Genomic DNA, 6,447 nt, shown 5'->3' on the forward strand with positions numbered 1-6,447 from the left:
CCAATCTGTGAGTGCCAACATCACAGCAGAAGATGGAGGCCAAGAAGAAGAAGGAGAAAGGCAGGACATGCCCAGATATCTCCATCTTGCCCCCTGAATCCCCATTTTAAAAACCCCAAAATCCACCTTTTCACCTTGTGATAATTCACTATCATTCTACTTAAGTTGTCATGGCTTGCAGATCTTCATCTAAGGTTGGTAACTTGCTCCATGGGTCATAATCAAAACCACAGGCATTTTGGGCTCTGTGCCAGGGTCTCTGAGACCCCTGGCAGGGGTCTTGGCTGCCCAGGAGAGCCAGAGGGATGTCCTGGGTCCTGACAAGAATCCTGATACATCTTCTCTACAGATTGGACATGGTTTGAATAATCTCAACACAAAAAAAACCCCCATGAACATAACTTTTGTCTGGCCAAAACCTAAGGCTATTCCAGCTCAGATCTGAGGGAAGAACACATGTGGCCAACTTCCACCAGGAGGGCATTTTCTGCTGGGGAAACCCTGACCCATTATCCTGAATCATCCTCAGGATTAAGTCATTAAGTGAAGATGCTGCTCAGCAGTGCTCTGTGGGCTCTGAAAACCATGGCTTTCCCAGGGGTGAGCTGCAGTGCTTTGGAACTTAGGGAGCCTTCCAGGGAGGTCAGCTAGAGCCCTCCACATGCACCAGTGCTGCATGGACATCTCCTAAAGAAACATCTCTGCATCAGTGGGGAGCTTCAAGGGCTGCCAAGCACATCCAGACTTGTTTGGGTAGCATGGCTCATCAGAAGCAAGCACTGAAGTGAAAAGGACTCTGACAAGAGCTCCCTTATTACTGCTTGCTGTGACAAATTGGTGAGGAGTGTGAGAGGCATGGCATCACGTGATCTATTCATAAAGGAAGCAAAAGCAATAAGTGCTGAGACACTAATGAGGTATAAAATATCTCAACTGACAGTCACCAACACATACAGGTCTTGTTATTTTTTTCTCTCAGCAATACGAGCTCAGCCTAGATTTTATTATCTCCTGCTGGCTGTAAACGTTATATAAGGGACAAACCCAAGACATTATACTCCCTCTGTAAGATATAAATAAGTTTAAAGATGCAACAGTTAAGTTTATTGTCAGTTTTTGAACTTTTGACAGTGAATATCTGATTTGGCAAGCAATAAACTCACAGTACCTGGCACTTTTATGCGCACATCTCAGTTTTTGTCACTGTTGCTTTTGCATAGATCATATCTATGCAAGCCTCAATCCTCCTCCCACAGATACCAGGGTAAATTAAGAATAACTTTACTGAGGGTTACAATGCACTGCTGTAAACTGCTTGAAAGGACTGGAAAAATTCAAAAATATGTATTTTTGTTTACATAATATTAGTCAATAAAGACTTGTGCCTGGTCAGTAGGAAAGAAATTATTATTCCTCCCAGAGTCCAGAAGAATCCCTCACAGGCATAATTCCCTTCTTGTTTAACAAAAAATGTCTTTTTAATTCCCTTTTTCCTTTTTTTTTTTTTATTTGCTGTGAAATCTCTCTAGAAATGAAGGCTGAATCTTCCTGAGTAACAGAGGGTATTTGAATTTCCTGTTTGTCTTGCCTCCTCAAATAATTTCAGTGCATTTGGATTTCTTAACTAAGTACTGAGATATCCATTTCCAAACCACCTTCAATATAAAAATAAAAAAAAATCATTAATGAGAGGTAATAACCAGATTTCTTCCTTTCTTCCAGTTCAGTCAGGAAGGTTGGAAGCTGTCTCATGGCAAAGTGCATGGTTTTTTTTTTCCTTGATTTAGGTATGTGAGGACACTCCATCCTGCATCTGTAGATCTGTTTGTTTCTAACAAACATTTGAGAAGTTCAATAGTTTTTCATGACTAAGGGCTAATGGAAAGCTTAAAAGTGGAAAAAAGGTACTTAAAGGATTGAAGTCTTGACAGTTTCATGCCATAGGCTGGACTGCTTGGAAAATATTCCCAGTCCAAGAGAGCAGGAGTAATTACCATTGTGTTCTGGCTCATTGTTGCACCCATTTCTGGGCACAGCTCTCCAGCTGTGAGAGCACCAGCTTGATGAGTTGACTCTACCTTTATTTTTCCATTCTATGACACAGAGCTAGTCCAACAAATCAATCCCATCAGGACTTAGTGGCACTTTCTTGCTGACTCCCTGGTGTTTCATGACTTCCTTGAGGCTAAGGCTTCCTAGTGCTCCTAAATCCAGTGCTCAGTTTTAATTTTGAAATATTGTTTTTCCGAACTTCATTCAATATATTTCTCATAGGTTTCAGCAGTCACAAAGCACGTTTCCACAGTAACAAATAGAGCAATGTAATTGTCTGTGAACCCTGCCATAAATCCTTCAGGTGGTGATTTTTAAAATGTGGAAAGTATAAGGACTTGAACAACTTTGCTGTTTCACAGTAAACTTGCAGATTTCAGAGTATCAGCCAAAAGATTTCCCACAGAGTTTCACTCAGCTGGAGATGTGGATGTCTCTGAGATAACTCACATGCCAATTTTTTTTGGTGCTGTTTTGTTTGTGTGTCTGTCATTCCTCTTCCCTACCAGTGGGACAAGTACAATCAGACACAGGGCAGGACTTGCCAATATTCTGGCTGTTGGCTGCCATGACCCTCAGCAGGAGCACAGGGCAGGAGAGGAGGAGCTCTTTGCCAGCTGGGAATCCAGGGTGGTAATTACAGCTCGGGGAGGGGAGCTGCTGTAACCTCCCTGAGCACCTCCAGGTGTAATCTCCTCCAGTGCTGCATGTTCCCATCAAAGAGCTCTGTGATCGGAGCCACGTTCATTTGTAGCAAGCAGCCAGCAAAATGTTTATGAATTTTCAACTAGATTTCATTCAATATTAGAAAAGAAGGCTGGACAGAACCCTGAGAACTCCTCTAGGCTTGAGGCCATGCTGGTCAGCAAAGCTTCCTTGTGAACTCCCCTTGCTATCTCTCCTGTTTCAGACAGCTCTTCTCTGCCCATCTCTAACTGAGCTCTAACTGTGGGCACTCCTCAGCCTCTCCAGGTGATTCCCTACAGACTTTACCCAAGTTAGGGTTGTTTTTGTATTTCCCTGCCAACATCTAACATAAATCCCTCTGCAACTGAATGAAAAGCATTAGATTGACAGGACATTGTGTGGATTTGTGCCAAGGACAGTGTGTGATGCTTCCAGCAGGATGGATAAAAATGGAGCAGTTCTACATTGGCTTCCACGAGGCCAATCTCAACCTTTGCGGCTGAGCTCCTGTAAAACCCAGTTAAACCACATGATGCTGGCCAGGGAATCCACTGCATCCACAACACAAAGCAGTTGTGTGTTCTGTCAGCACAGAGGCACCAGGCAGGGATTTGCCCAGGTTCAAAGGCAGGAGCACTGCTGGAGTGGAGTGAACTGCAGGGGAGCACAACATCCCAATCTCCCAATATCCCAACATCCCAATCTCCCAGTATCCCAGTATCCCAGCCTCTGCTGTTGTTTGGTGCCTGTTAGACCAAGCTGCTACATCAGCCTGTCCCCCCAAGCCTCCTCTCTGTGTGAATGGAGTTCAGTGTGCTGGGAAATGACGCTCCATACAAGGATTTGATATCAGTGTGATAGCATATATTGGAATAGCATTATATCTAATTTAAAGTATATTAACCTGTCTCCTGCCCTGATTACTAAAATCCTGTCTGCATCTGTGGAAGTCTTCATATCAAACAACTGCATGGAAAGCACAGAGAGTAACAAGAACAAGAAATACATGCTGATAATCCATTTAAATGCAAATACCTGGCTATTTGACCTGGGATGCAAATGTTGAAATATATTCAATATTAAAGTCATAGATCAAACTCTCAACAACAGTAGTTTTAAAATATGTGCATATTCTTCTGTGAGCAAATTATTTCAAAGTTAAATTCAATAAATTTCAGCTGCTGCAAACAGAAAAAGGACCATTTCTTATTAAACTACAGCACAATACTCAGGTCCATGCAAGAATCTTCTCTGTTTGAAACCCCCAATTTTATTTTGCTTTCAAAAATCTCAGAACAGGGCTGATTGGTTTATTTAATTGATGAGTGACTTTTTTTAAGTAGTGTAATAAATTCTTAATCATCATGAGTTGAACATGTAAATTGCAAGGTTATTTGGTTTGTTATTGTAATTTTATAAAAATATAGATATTTGGTTTAATTTATCTTTTGGGCTATATTCTGCATATATTTAATTTTAAAAATATATTTATTTTTCACAATCCTAGAAATTGGAACATAATTTTCACCTGGAGGTGAAAAAACTTCATGGTCAGCTGGTTGTAAGCACTGCAGCTTTAAGGGGGAAAAAGAAGTAAAAAAAAATTAAATGTTCTGATTGATTTAAAATAAAAATTCCATAAATCTATTTTCACTGGGTTTTTCAGACAGTCTCAGAATCTGTATGTTCAAGATCTCATTTCAGAGATATTTACAACTAGTTTGTCCAATTTTGTATAAGAACAACATATTTCTTTTTATATTTTTTTAACTTGGCTCATGGCCTGCATTACTGCATAATGAACAACTCTGAAACCTGAGTTAGTCTCTCTTTAGGGTAACTCAGGTCTAAGGAAAAAACATAACTTAACCTGGACCCTTTGTAAACTGCTTCTAAACTTGGTATTTTCGCTCTTTCAAATTCTTGCAATGAATTTTGATTGTTCTTCACCTTCCTTGGCACAGGCTCAGGTTTGGGAGAGGTATTTGCTATGGAACAGTTCAGCAGCAATCTTGGATGTCTCTCTGACAGAAATGCTTCTAAACTCCCTCAGATGCTCAGTCTGCAGCTTTGCTGCCTGTCCCCTGCAAATGATGCTCAGGCTCCACTTCTGGTGCCCCTTTTCACTGGAATTTGGAGTCATCTTTCCCCTTGGAGTGAGACATTTGCACATTCAGGCTGCCTGTATGCTCGGTTTGAGTGCAGTCCTGATGGGCTTTTTATTGTGTGGGCATTAAGGTCAGGGGCATCCATTTTCCACCCCAGGCCCAGTCACACCCACTGCCCATCATTTTAAAGTCTGTTACTTTTGCTGCTCCCCAGCAAGATGAGGATGCTGCTGAGGAGAGGAAATAATGAGCCTTACTCTGGTGCTGTCCAAAATCCATTTCAACAAGTCTTCCTTTGCCATAAAGAATAAATTTGCACAAGAATTACACTTGAGTATGTGAATACACCTGGCCAAGGTAATTAGAATATAATTCTATTGCCTTAGCTCTGTTTGTGTGTTAGAAAGTGAATAGTTGGATGCCAGGGAAAAGGATTCATTGTGCATAGTTTCTATTATTGCAGATGCAACTTGTTAGCAAGAAGTGTTCCTGAGGCTCTGCTGGCTGTTTATATATTTGTCTTTGCTTAAAATATAGATATGCTGACACTTTCCAGTTTATAAAAAAAATACAACAATAGATAATTTTTCTGACTAATGTAACTTTTGTACTCCTGGGGATCACATGAATATCAATTTATATTTTTCTTGGCTTGTTATTTAAGGATCACTGAAGTCTTCATGGCAGATTGTGAAATGTTTTTCCTTAAAACAGGTCTCTATCAGAATATTTTTTTTACTCATCTTTTTGCATCAGCTGAGCCTGCAGACCACAGTGATGGCTGGGGTAAAACTGGCTCTGCAGAGGTGACAGTTGTCAACCCAAACAGCAGGAAGGGCACAGCTAAAGTGGAAAACTGGGCAGATTTGTGGCTCAGGTAAGTCTACTGAAAAAAATGTTGTCTTTATGTTTAAACTTAAAATAAGGTAGGTTGGCATTTAAACATTGTCTTTTCTTTTCCTCTCTTGTAGTGAAAGTGCTCCTGCAAAAGGAGAAATGAAGCAATTTGTAGGACAGAAAGTGTTGCTTCTCTCTAAAACTTTTCATATGATCAGCTGCCAAGCAGCAAAATCATCATTCCCATCTTCTCGCTCAGAGACTTCACAGGAAAGAATCTTCCCTCCTTCTCTCCTCTAGAGAAAACATCTGATGCAGTTTTCCTACCAGGTTCCTACCAAAATAACTCTGGGGTCCATTAACATCTGGAGTTTGAATGGCTACACACAGGATGTTTCAGCAATGAGTTTTTTAAGGTGGAAGAGCAGAGCTGCTGTGTTTTATCTTTAGGGAATACTGCTAGCTCAGTCAGTGCCTTTGCCACATTAAAATGAAGTTGGATTTCAGAAGAGATTTCTTCACATCATCGTGATTCAGATTAGCACATTGCTCTCCAAGCACACAAAAGTCGACAGGACATGAAGAGCTTTCATAACTAATGACTTAATCACAGGGTTTTGACTGCCTTTTTCCTTAATGCAGACATTATGACTCTGAGCAGATTGGAAGGTGGGCCTTTGGTTTGCAAGAGTAACCTCTGTTAGCTCTGACACCTTTTGAACTTTCAATTCAAATGCAAATTTTGGGAAGGAGGGAGTTGTGA

This window comes from Agelaius phoeniceus, chromosome 9 (assembly GCF_051311805.1).
Source record: "Agelaius phoeniceus isolate bAgePho1 chromosome 9, bAgePho1.hap1, whole genome shotgun sequence".
Taxonomy (NCBI): domain Eukaryota; kingdom Metazoa; phylum Chordata; class Aves; order Passeriformes; family Icteridae; genus Agelaius; species Agelaius phoeniceus.